General features: G+C 43.2%; 1 protein-coding gene across 1 annotated transcript in view; it reads right to left on the minus strand.

Moving 5' to 3' along the window:
* Positions 1-14,062, minus strand: part of HS1BP3 (HCLS1 binding protein 3) — a 455,856-nt gene that overhangs the window by 401,916 nt on the left and 39,878 nt on the right. The gene's annotated exons all lie outside the window — the stretch shown is intronic.

Here is a 14,062-nt window from a genome sequence, read left to right on the forward strand (position 1 = left end):
GGACCCGGACTGGAAAGTGTGGTGGCCTGAGAACATGTTTCCACCAGCAAGTTCGTCCCAGGTGGCAAAAAACCTTGGGATTAAGATCGACAATGGCCTCACACTACGCTCACAGGTAATCGGTCTCACTGGCACCTGCTTTGGCCTGCTCCGGATGCTACGCAAGTTTCTTCCCCTGTTATCGGAGGAACACAGGAAGATCACGGTGCAGGCGATTATAGGCTCGAGAATTGACTACTCCAACGTCCTCTATCTCGGCCTGCCAGAATACCTGCTCCAACGGTTACAGGTTGTCCAGAACTCGGCAGCACGTGCCATCTTTGGACTATCTCGCCGTGCCAGAGCCTCGGGCCTCCTGGAGGCTCTGCACTGGCTTCCTGTCCGGAAGCGGATAATTTTTAAGACTCTTACTCTGGCACACAAAGCCTTGCACGCCTCCGGAGCAAAATACCTTCAGAAAAGGCTGACCTTTTACCATCCCGCCAGGTCGCTCAGGTCAGAATCCTTGTTTCTTGCTGCGGTTCCTCGTGTGAAGAGAGCTCGCATCGGAGGTCGCTCTTTCAAATTACTGGCGCCTCAGTTGTGGAATAAACTGCCTGTGCCCCTGCGCAGCACTCCTAACCTGTTGGCTTTTAGTAAGGGGCTCAAAACCTGGCTTTTTACCTCTTAGTTTCTGGCCCTATTAGGTTTCCTTTCTCTCTGTCTTTTACTTTCTTTCCCTGTTGTGTTATGAGATTAGTGTGCAATTCAAAGCGTCGGGACACTCTTTCGAGTAGCCGCACGCTATATAAAACCCCGGTATAACATAACATAACATAACATAACATAACATAACAAATGCAGCCGCAAGATTACTGTGTAACATCCCGGTACGGGAATCAGCGAAAAAGCATCTGAGGAAACTTCACTGGCTCCCAGTAGAGGCCAGAATAAAGTTCAAAACCTTGGTCATTACCCATACAGGACGACATAAAAAAAGTCCCCAAAAAAATAAGAAATCTGATCTCGCCCTACATCCCAAGGAGACAGCTGCGCTCAGAACAGAAGAAAGGCTAGTTCAAACCAAGGTCTGTAGGGAAAAATGGGGAGGAAGATCTTTCTCCCACTTGGCCCCCAAATTCTGGAACTTCCTACCACTGGAACTGAGGCGAATAGGGGGGAGCCACAATTCTGTAAAAAAATTAAAACATGGCTGTTCACGCAATATCTGTAAGGTTTAACCTGCCCAACTTCAGTATCTAATTGCACAGCACTGGGAAGCCTAAGGGCAGCCATGCGCTTTACAAATCCTTCATTCATTCATTCATTCATTCATTCAACTGCCTTAAAGATCTTTGACCAGAACAATGTTCCGATATTTGGAGACAGATTATTTCTCATACCACTCAATTTATAGCTATTGATTTATTATTTATTCCCATCCCTCGAACCTTTACTCTCATATTCTGTTTACGAACACAAACTCTTTACTCACTCAACACTAGCAGTATACTTTCAGAAAGTGTAATCAATTGATTACAAAACAATATAATGTTTCAGGACAGCTGACACTTTAAGACTTTGATAGAACTGAGTTTGGAACAAAGTCCTTGTGCAAACAATTGTCCTAACATTATATTTTGATTTGAGTACCATAAATGAGCAGCTTTGTCAGTCCTATAAGACAGAATGTTTCTTGTCACCATCTTAAAAATTGCTTTCTCATCGTGCCACCTGTTTTATTTTTGGGTGTCACCTACAGAGTTTTTAAAGACGTATTGTGTACTATACCAACACTTACAGTGGGCTTTGCATCAGCTTATTGCTTACAATTGGTTGACTTTCTTATCGGTTTCATTTGCTTCAATGGTTTTTCTTCCTCTTGTGTTTGTCCCTCCCCTGGAGCCTAGCTTCTTTACCATTCTTTTGATTGTATGACTTGTACCCTTCTATTGCTTATACTCCGGTAACTACTTTCTGTTCCAGCCAGGGCTGGACTGGCCGTAACGGGGAGCGGGCAATCCCCTGGTGGGCCGCACGGGTGGGGGCCGGTTTTGGGCCCTTGGGGGCAGTTTTTGATACATGGCCGTTTTTGCAGCATATCGGCCCTGTAATAAAATAGGATTAAAACCGGCCCTGGCAAAGAGCCTGGCGGCACCCCAAACCCCCCCAGGGGGGGGGGGGGGGGGGGGGGTGAGCACTTTGGCAGGGCCGGTTTTGGTTCCCAGTCTGGTCCTGGTTCCAGCGCTCCATGGATGTGCATGTATTTTCTTGCTCTCTCTTTTATGTGCTGCCTTCCCCTTTACATCCTGCTCAAGGGATGCAACTCCTGGAAACTACTGCATGGGGAGACCATTTTAGGTTTCCCTCTGTCCCATGGGAAATCAATGGCGCCCTTCAAAAGCACCTGGTGTGTAGTTTGAGGGTTTCTCAGGTTAAGGATGTCTGAAAGTGAGACAAAAAACAAATGTATACTTAGTCATTTGAGAAATTATAGTCTCACTAAATAGTCATTACGGATTATGGGTTTCAGGTTTCACAGTGGATTTGGGAGCAGCGTGGTTCAATTTGGAATTGGCACAACTTGATTGGAAGTTGTACACATACTCTGGTAAGTGGCTAATAAGTAGCATGCTTCTACATTTTAGGCCTTATTATATGTTCCTTATGATTTTCTCCTGTGTTGCACAAGTGTGTTGATGTTGTCAGAAGTACAAGAAGTAATTCAAGAGATGAGTTTTATATATAAATATATATATATATATATATATATATATATATATATATATATATATATATATATATATATATATATATATATATATATGATACAGGTGTTGCGGCAACATTGACTGATTGGCTACTCTGATGACTGAGACCTGATTTGGGAACTCTGTAAGTAAAACACTTTGCAAACTTAGCAAATGCGGGAAATACCATTGATGTGGCAGTCAGTGGCTTTGTATCACCTTCTGCTGTGGCAATAAAACTGACCTAATAAACTTGAGCATCTGGAAAACTTAAAGCTTAATAACGTGCCCACAAGGTCACAGAATTCTGAAGAGATTTGTAGAATCCTTTCTGTTGGAAAATGGTCGTCACTAAAGGTTCATCCCAAACGTTTTGCCTTCCTCCTCCTATTTGTCGGACCTTTTTTTTAGCTTCAGGACTCTGAGCGCTTTACCACTGCTAACCAGCACTAAAGTGCATGTGCTCTGTCTCCTAAACATGATATAATTGGCTTACACTTGATTGGTATATTAAATGTACTTTTAAGTTCCTTGTAAAGTGGTATACCATTTACCCAGGACCTGTAAATTATATGCTACTAGTGGGCTTACAGCACTGATTGTGACACCCACACAAGTAGCCCTTTAAACATGTCTCAGGCCAGCCACTGCAAAGTCTGTGTGTGCAGTTTTACCCCTTTCGTAGGTTAGCAGTGGGAATTCCTTAATACACTTTTAAGCTGTAATTCTTGATTAGAAAGGAGTAGCTGTGTCATGTTTTACATCTTTGGAATTGTAATGACAACTCTCTTTACTGGTAAAGTTGGATTTTACATTACTATGCCTGTTTCCAATACACATCTGGGGTGGGTGAAAGCTACAATTTGTGCATTCCTCTAGACCACCACAAACACAGGAAGGTTAGGTTTTGTCCGAGTACTCATCTGCATTCTGATGGCTCTTCTGGGCCAGGAAACGAGGGAAGAGTTGGCACTTACACCTGAATGATTACCCCCCTACTGAAGCCAGGACTGGGAAGAAAGGACCAATGTGTACTTCAAAGAAGACACTTTTTTGAAGTCACCCCCACTTCAAAGACACAAAGGGGTATAACCCCACCCATTCAGACACTTCTAGACCTGTAACTGAACTCCGTCAGAAGAATTGATGTGCTGCATCAACTGATACTCTGCTGGACTGCTGTTCTGGAAGACCCGTTTTATGCTTGAAGTGATCTCCAAGGGCTTGTCAACATCTCTTCACCTGCTCCTGTGCCTGGTTCACTGGAAAAGGACCCAGATACTTGCACAAGAGAAATTGACACATCTGCAGTCTACATGTAGCAGAACCGGGGCATCGACCCTGTTGCGGGAGTAGGATCAGCACATTGCTCTCGGAACCAGTGCATCGAATTGAGAGCACAATACATCTGAACCACGCAATGCCGCCTCTGTAGTGTGGAGAAATAGGTGCATCTCCTCAGCTGTGTGAAGAAACTCAGTACATCGATCTCGGAACTACTGCATCTTGGCTCAGCTCTTCATCTACAGAACCGATGCATCAGCACCACTGCAGGCAGAAAATAAACGCATCACTTTGACTATTTATTTATTTATGAGTTTGTATAGTGCTAGAATCGACTCCCGAAAGAGAATCTCTGCGCTTAGATGGACAGTTATGGAGAGTTGGTGATCCTAGAATACTTAATGAGTTTGAAACAGGAAGGTTTTTAATAGTTTTCTGAATTTGACATATACTAAACATAGCCTGAGGGTGACAGGGAGTTCGTTCCAGAGGCGGGGGCCAGGGTAAGAAAGAGCCTTCCCTCCCAACCTTGCCCTCCTAATGGAGGGGACTTCGAGAAGAGATTTATTACTGGAGCGGAGAGCACGTACTGAAATATAAGGTGTGAATTTCTCCACAAGATAGGGGGGCGGGCATTTTTTGGAGAGCTTTATGAATCACACAGCATGTTTTAAATTTAATCCGTTGGTAGATAGGCAGCCAATGGAGCTTTTCCAATAAAGGGAGCAATGGTGATCTGGGAGGCGCATTCTGGACTAGCCTTGCTGCTGTATTTTGGACTACTTGAAGTCTGCTAAGTGAGGTGTCATCAGCTGAAGTCAGCATCCCATTACAGTAGTCCAGGCGACTAAGCACTAAGGCCTGAACTAACATTTTTCGGGTGGAGTCCGGAAGTAGCGGAAACACTCTTCGGAGCAATCCAATCACATGAAAGCAAGAGCCAGCTGTCTGGTTTACTTGCTCATTTAGAGTTAGGCCTTGATCTAATCGAATACCTAGGTTCTTCACCACCTGCTTTGGAACAGGGTCGAGACCCAGGTCTGATGGCCACCAGTCCGGCGTCCATAACAACGGGGCCTCACCAAAAAGCATCACCTCGGTTTTTTCCACATTACATTGCAAAAAGTTGTTAGCCATCCACTGTGATATAGCCTGCATTCCGTCAGAGAAAGCCTGTTGAACCACCATGGTTAACGTGCTGAATGGAAAGAGGAGCTGCGTGTCGTCAGCATATGAGACGGGAATAAACCTGTATGACCTCATGAGACTGGCAAGGGTGGCAACATAAATGTTAAAAAGAGTAGGGAGTATGGACTTGACATTGACTTATCGCTCGTCTGCACCCCGCATCTTGCTGTTTCTACCAGGTTCAAGGTACTCTGTTCACAGGGCCTGCGTGGCTCTTATCCCGGTCTGCGCTCCATAGCGGTTGGCCTGAACTGTTCATTTTGCCCCGGTCCAGTGCAAACAGATAACCGCCATTGGCGCTTATTGCTTTAAAGTGCTAGAACTCTTTTTTAGGTCTCGCCTTTTCCTTTCCGAAGGAATGGGACATGGCGAGAATTCAAGTGCTCAAAATACTCGTGAAACTACGGGTTTTTTCGTGCGGTTTTCTTCGAGTTCACGTGGCCACAGGCACGCGCTTTTGGGCCATAAACTTTCACGGCCATCTGTTCCCCAGCTCCAGCACCTCCCCTCTCTCTCCCCGCGCACAGACTTACTTGGATTTCTCCTCCCCCTCCCCAGCCAGCTTCCCCCAGGCTGTGTTCCCTCCCCTGCTACCCCATCCTCACTCATCCCTCGCACCCCCTCCTCCTTCAGGCCCCCACCATTTGCTCCGGACATTGCTTGTTTGCACTTGCGATATTTATTTGTTGTAAGGAACATGTTTATTTATGGGTTTTGTGTTGCTTGATTTAAACGTGCATGCAGCTTGCCTTGCGGGCTTTAGCAGTGATCTGCATTTTTTTTCTAACTTTAACATTTTGTTGCTTCTCTTAATTTAGGTAATGTGTATTCCACAGATGCGGTAAACCTAAAGATAACAATCTTCACTAGAAGGCTGATTTTTGCTTCATTAGCGGTTGCGTCTTCACTGTTAGGAACGGACCATGTTTTTCTCTTGTGAAGGAATTGTGCTTTATTTTGAGAAATATTTTCTGTTTCCTGGCTAGATCTGCTTTTAATTCTGATGGAAGGACTTTTTTCCCTGTTTGGAACGGACGTGTTTTTTTCTTCCAAAGGGCTTTGCCTTATTTTACAATTTGTTTTGTGTTCTTTGGCTTACATTGTTTTTATTTCAGATGGAAGGGATTTTGTTTTCCTGTCTGTACATAAATGAAGTGCACGCAACGTATTCAGCACACCGTGTTCAATGACCCCAACATAGTTAATACAGAAAGTCTCCTAACCCCACTCCCCTGCGTTCCCACCAGCCCCCACCATATGTTTTCCTGTTGATTCCTTTCAGAGACAACTTTTTTCGATTCAACAAAACACAGACATGCTTCTTAGAAGGACGATAGCAGTCTTTATAGCTTTTCACAACTACAAAGCATTCTACCTGTTCCCGCTGCTACACCCTTTTTGTTTTGCTAATTTACTATTGTTGCAACCAAAGGTTCCTAAGTTTCGTTGCAAAGTTAATTTAGTATTCAAATGCTTTTAGGCTATAGGACCTTCTACTGTGCTTACACCTTCAATTTTTTTAAAGAAAAAACGCTACAAGAGTCAATTTGCAGTCCCTGAACATGGTTAAACAGCCTTCCTCTATACTCCAACCCCCATGCCTCCCGCTCCACCCGTATGCGAGCACTTTCTAATGGGAACATTTACTAATACATGGTCACGGTGCAATAAAAAACACAGATGCTTCTTTCAACACTGATAACAATCTTTACTGTGTGGCAGATTTACAACGGATTGTACCATCTCCTCCTACTTCGCCAATGCACTGTTTCTCTGGTCAAAACCTCTCTGGTCCGTTCAAACATAAAACAAGCATTGGCATAGCCAATAGGTCTTGAGTTTGAGCTATTGGCATTGTAAATGACAATGTCTTTTAGTTTTCTTTTCATATTTATGTTTTAATAACGAAAACAAAAATAAAAGGCATTGTTATTTGCAATGTCAATAGCTCAAACTCGCATAAATGCGAGACCTATTGCACCGCAAATGCTTGTATTCTTTACTAATTTATATCTCAACTTCTACTTATTGGATTTTTTGTCATTTTGTTCTTGATTTATGTATACAATTATTGTCTATTTTTCTAAACCAGTGTGCAATCTTTTTGTTGTGTTTTCATTGTGTTACTGTGAGTGTGTTGCACAAATACTTTACACATTGCCTCTTTACATAAGCCTGACTGCTCCGTGCCAAGCTACCAGAGGGTGCGCACAGGTTATCTTTTAGTGTGCATCTAGCTTACATTAACTAGAGCAGTGGCCCCTATTTGGACAGGATGCATACCTCTGCCAACTAGAGACTCCATATCTATCGTTGGTGATCAGTGGTGAGGATAGGACTAGTGTTTGTGCAATACCATATAACTCATTGTCACTAAAACTCCATACTAAGACATTTTGGAACCCTTTCCAGTTCTGCCTACATTGGCTTTTTGATGTTTTGTTTTCGATAAACCATGTCTCTCTTTGGAGAAGCAGCACCTGCACTTGCAATAATTGATTTTGAGCTGTCCAAGTTAGAATCCTACACTTGGGCCCAGCTTAAGAATTTTCAAAAGGGGTTTCAAGTATCTATGAAAGGCTTAATCCCAAAGGGAGATCTGCAGGAGGCTTTGAGAACCTGGGCAGAGGCTCCTAATACAGGTGCCTCCGCCCAGGATGTTATTAACATTGTATAACTGGTTTACACCTGTTTGGCCTACTTAATTTACCTGTAGGTTCATTGTAAAGTGGTATAACATATACCCAGGGCCTGTAAATTAAACGCTACTAGTGGGCCTGCAGCACTGATTGTGCCACTCACACAAGTAGCCCTTTAAACAGGTCTCAGGCCTGCCACTGCAGAGCCTGTGTGCAGTTGTGCCAAGCCCCTTTTATTACACATAAGTCAACCATAAGGTAGGCCCCAGGAAGCCCATGGGGTAGGGCACAGTATAAGTAAAAGATGTCCCTACTTGGACAGGGTGCATAGATGACCCAATTTCTAACACTTTCTATGTACTATCAGACATATTGTATTCCTTATATCAAACTGTGCTACCAACTTTACCTGCTATACTTAATACCCTAGTATATCTGTAGTTGTTACGTGGCCAATAAAAACCAAAGTGTCCTTCTAGAACGGAATCTCACATTAGCTAAATGCTGCCACTCTGACGCTTTATTATTGTGGTCATTGCTATGGGTTACAGCAAACGTATTCAAAGAAAAGAATGATACGCTGTCACCAGAGATGACAATCGCTAAACAAACTGGTGGGACATCAGCTCCCATATATGTAGCCAAAGTTTGGAACTCACTTCTGGCAGAGACAGTAACAATTGAAAATCACCTGAAATTGAAGAAGGCAGAAGATCTTGCTCTTACAAAGATGATGTAAAACAGATGTAGTCTAACACTGCTTAGGTCCTGATCCACAGAGTATGAGGCAAACCCCTGGGCAGAAGAGCTTACAGTGTCACTACTGTTGTAGATGCATAGATGGACAAGGGAAACTGTAAGCTTGCTCTGGATTTCCCTTTGGAGTCAGGTGGTCTAATGACCACAGGGAATACTTCCAAAACAACTGAAGCTCGTACCACCAATGTGTTGGGCAGTAAACTGACTTCACTGCAATAGCCTGGGAAAGAGGAGCTCAGGGCGATGTTTAACCCGTTTTTAGGTTGTAAACAAACCCTGAGGCTAGCAGTTTCTACTGATAGTCATTCCAGGTAAGTGGAAGATATACAGAACTCTGCTGCTAAGTATTTTCTTGCCCCTGCTGCTGGAACATCTAGAGTGAAAACTGATTAGAAATACTGCTGCTGTGTCTGCAACACTGGCCAGGCATCATTTGGAGCAGTGGCCCAGATCCCCTACTGGAATTTCCTGGGAAGATGTCCTTCTCAGACAGTGCATTACTCTATACACCTCTTAGGACCTCGATCCGAAGACCAGATTCCCTGCAACACAATGTGCAATCCGCTCCATCTCTGCAAAAGCATTCTACTTCTCCGACCTACTGGGCCAGTGAGGCTGTTCTACTTTATCTCTACAAAGTAAGTGTAACCACCCATGTGCATGACAAAGAGCTTTACATGAAACTGGTCTCTGACCCTACTGAAGCTTTTGCTAAGATTTTGAGAACGATTTTGGAAAAAGCCATGGAAAGGGGGACCATCACACAAAAAGATTTAAAATATCTGATTCACCCTCATCCGAAATGCCCCAGCATTCACATGCTGCCCAAAATCCATAAAAATTTGCATCAACCACCATTTAGACCCATAGTGTCTACAAAAAATTCCATCCACGAACCCACAGGGAAGTTCGTCGACATGTACCTGCAGCCCATGGTGAGAGGCATGTCCACATATATACGAGACTCTACCGATTTTTTGAATCAACTGAATAAAGTGACATTAAACCCCAACATCCAATACACTTTTGTAACGATCGATGTGTGTGTTTTATATACATCAATACCGCACAACAGGGGCATTGAAGCCTTGGAATCTTTCTTACTACTAAATCCCATGGATGATGATTGGAAAGTGCTACTACTCGAACTTATGCAATTCATGCTATACCACAGCTACTTCAGCTAGGATAATGAGTTCTACCTGCAACTAGTTGGCACTTCTATGGCCAATTGTGCAGCCCCTAGCTACGCAAATTTGTTCATGCACCGATTGGAAATTGACAATATCTTGGAAAATGTTCTGTGGCGCAACAAAATTGAGACATTCTGGAGATACATCGACGACATTTTTCTAATTTGGGCAGGTCCTCCAGAGGAAATCAATGACTTCATCTCTTACATCAACCATGTTGATGACCACATTCGATTTACCCACAACACTGACACCAAGTGTCTATCTTTTTTGGATCTTCTTATTACCTTGGAGAATGCCAGTTTAAAAACCTCACTGTTCGATAAGAAAACGGACCGAAACAACGCTCTTCTGTATACCAGTGCCATCCGGTTCCCCTGAAAAAACACTTACCCTTCTCACAATTACTCAGGGCTAAAAGGATCTGCTCTGAACCTGAGGATTACTTACACACTGAAGAAAACATTCTGCAAAAATACAGGGAAAGAAAATATCCTGAAGCCACTCTGTTGGCTGCTCATGAGCGTGCCACGCTCAAAGACAGAAAAGATCTCCTAACTCCTAATTTGGGACAGCACAAAACTGAAAGACCTGTATTTGTGTCGAAATATTCTTCAAGAAGTCCTATGATAAAAAATGTAATTTTACGAAATTGGCAAATGATACAACTTGAACCAGATTTTCAGGGCCTCTTCAGCTGCACTCCACTATTTGCTTACCAAAGAGCCAATAACTTAAAAAACATGCTGGAATCCAAACCAAAATCCACAGTTACAGTTTTTCAGGTACCAAACCATGTCACAACTGCAGTCATTCCAATAATATCATCACAGGTAACACCATGAATCATCCTCGATCTGGCAAACAAATCCATCTAAAAACCAACGCCACATGTGACTCAATGAATTTGGTGTATCTGCTAAAATGCCCTTGTGGCTTACCCTATATGGGAAAGACTGAAAAGAAGCTCAAAACTCGTTTAACGGAGCATATAAGCACCATAAGGGATAAGAACTTGAAGTCTCCTTTAGCAGCCCATTTCATATCTGCACAACATAACATCAGCCAACTAAGGTTCCTTGTACTAGAGGTTGTCCCCACAAGACTGGGCGTTGATAATCGCAAAAGATTATTACAACGCAAACTTTTTTGGATCAAATTGTTGGAATCATGCCAACCTAAAGACTTAATGAACGGATCGAATATAGTTGCTTCCTTTAAGAATATATGTCAATCTTTGATTGTTTATAATTGTTTATCCCCATTATTATAATTATTATTGTTTACGTTCTCGTAACACTCTATGTTCTCTGAAACCACTCCTCTTTCTTTTTTTCATTATTGTCTGCCACTCACTTTTTTTCCCACAAGTATCTTTATTCCTTTGACTTTAACCTTGTTCCCTTACGAAAAGTTGTCATTCTCACCCAGTCTCCACTTTTTTCCAATGTGCCCTCTACACAGGCTCAGTTCTTGCCTACTTTTGTGTTTCCTTTGTTTCACCAGTTGATGTGACAATAGCTAATGTTTTCCGTTGTACTGGGAACTACCCATTCTGTGATATATTAGCCATGTATTAGTATTTCGCATATTATGTGATATTTCCCTATCCAACATGGCCGACACCGATTCCAACGCATTATCGTTTTTTCCCAACATTATATTGCCATATAATTCCGCTGTTGCTACCTTTTGGATTCTTATAGTCACGTTTTTTGTGAAATATCATTGCACAACCGAAACTCGCTGAACTTGGTTATCGTTATACAGTTCTTTGTAACATCACAACGTTTCTTAGGGTCATTGTCCTTTTTTTATGTTACGCACTTCATCCGGCTTGGTCCTTTATCTATGTCCGGCCACTAACATTGCGTGAACTTCGGCACTTATGGTGCACCGAATTGGTAAACGCAGAACGCTACCACGCCGTTCTTCGAACGTTTTGGGTAAGACTTCAATGAATCGACAGCATGTTTTCCTCACACTTTGGGACACACTTCCATCGGGGGTAAACCTTTGGGGTACCAAGGATTTGTTTAGTTATCGGTTTTGATTACTTCAGCCCGTTTTAGACGCCACTCGGGTATTCTCACGCTGGTGTTCGTTTTTTTTCTTCAACCTTTTTTTTTCTTCAACCTTTATTTTGGTTCTCTAAAACCATGCAAAGAATCTTATAACCGCATCAGTGTTTGGTTTTCGTTTTTATTTACTTCTTGGGTTTCCACTTTTCGTGATCTTCACCCTTTGATCCCCTTGATGTACTATGTTTTTTATGAAGTTGAGTGCAGAGTTCCCTTCCTAAAGCAATGTTTATTTCCTCCACAGATAAACCTATCCCCTGATGAAGGGACCCAGGTCCCGAAATGCATAGGGATATTGGCATTTCAAAACGTACATGTTAAATGATTTGAACATAACTCTACTGTCTATATGAATATCAATATACGACTTTATGGATTAAAACTATGATGAACTGATTGGATTGTTGAACTTGATTACTTTTGAACAAACTGAGGTAATTACCTCCATAGGAGCACCACAGGACTCAGTGTGGGAATCCCCCACGCTCCCTTGCTACTACTTAATCCTCTGTCATCACAGAGGGCTCATGGGGAAGATTACAACTAAATACCTCACCCCACAAAGTTAGGTCATTCCACCTAGGTGTATATGTTCCCTTTCAGGCACCTCTTGACTCATTCTGATCCCAGCTAGTCCATCCCTCATTGAGAACAATGTATTTGGCAATGAGGTACACTCTGCTCAAACATCTAACAGCAGTGTGCGGAATCGTTCTCACACCCTCCTACTTGGCACTGTTTTTTCTGTCCTTTTCTCTATGTCGCAGAACATCTATCCCTAGCTAGATCCAATGAGTCTCCAGGAGGACAGTATGTAAAAGACTCCAGCTGGCCCCTGAGTACCCAATATCCTGCAAACCCCTGTTAAACATCTTTAACGAAGCCTATACTCACCTAAAGGAAGACAATCTGGGCCCTGTACTAGGTATTAGAATATTAGGATTTTGAGTCATTTTTTTGTTGTTATTAATTATTTTGTTACGTTAGGAGGTAAAACTACTTCAACCATGGAATATTCTGTGAAATGCTCTTCAACTTAGTTACTGATTAAACTCTCCTTATCTAAATTCATTTTGACCCTAATACCCATGTAACTGTGTTACCCTACAGTAAGTTTCATGCAACAGGCTCAGCAGCACCAGGAGTTGCTATTGCACTACATCAGTGTTTTCATTGGCATGGCTGCTGGCTTAAACGACCCAGCTACTCACCAGTAATCATCATTACTCTAAGTTCTGGTCTTCTTTGTCCAAGTCCGTACAGGTTCAGTGTTCTCTCTTTACTTGCAGAAACTTTCCCCAAGCCAAAGCTAATTGTTCTTGTTAGACCTGTTATCATTGGCGTGGGTATCCCCTGTATTTTTGCCTTTACCTCCTGTGTTTCGCTGTGTGTTGGACTTCGTCTTTTGTGGATCTAGATGCTTTGGGCACTTTGCCACTGCTGTTCAGTGCCAAAGTGCAAGTGCTCCCTCTGTAAATTATGTTATGGATTGGTGATTCCCAGATTGGCATATTTGATTTATTAGTCAGTCCCGGGGGAAACTTCACTAGACCCTGGCAAACTTTTAGAGAGCCTACCTGCTTTCCTGGGGTCGCTATTGACTTGGGACCACTGCCCTGCGCTACTGTGCTAGCTCACCCCCCCCCCCCCCTGCTGCCGCTCTCTCACATCTTGGTGCGGCCGCTGAGTGGGGGGAACTCGAGGGACAGCAAGACTACAATTCCCAGCAATTGTCGCGGCCGGAAGCCGCATACCTGGGAATCGCGCCAGGAGGCGCAGAAATATCCGCATCATTCCCCGCGTCGCGGGAGCGTTCCGGGAGAAGCCCGGGACAAGGGCAGGACAGTTTGTGACTGTGCGGGACTGGACTGGGCCACCCCATTTCTATCTTTGACAGCGTATGTATGTTTTACCTGTGATACTTATAAATTGCCATACATACTCGTGTGCACGTTAGAGGCCATGACCACAAGTAATGATATAGGAAGAAAGGGCGTAGTTGGGGGTAGTGTCATGGGAAGCCTAGATAATTTTATAATCAGAGCAGCAAGCGTCCTCAAAAAAGAAATTGCTTTAACAGAGAGACGTTTGTCTTTGGACCCACTATATCACAGACGCTCATCTATAGGGGCAATAGTAAACTCTAGCACACCAACACAGGGAGGGTGTTGGACAGGCCTCGTGAAGGG

Source organism: Lissotriton vulgaris, chromosome 6 (genome assembly GCF_964263255.1).
Source record: "Lissotriton vulgaris chromosome 6, aLisVul1.2, whole genome shotgun sequence".
Lineage (NCBI taxonomy): Eukaryota > Metazoa > Chordata > Amphibia > Caudata > Salamandridae > Lissotriton > Lissotriton vulgaris.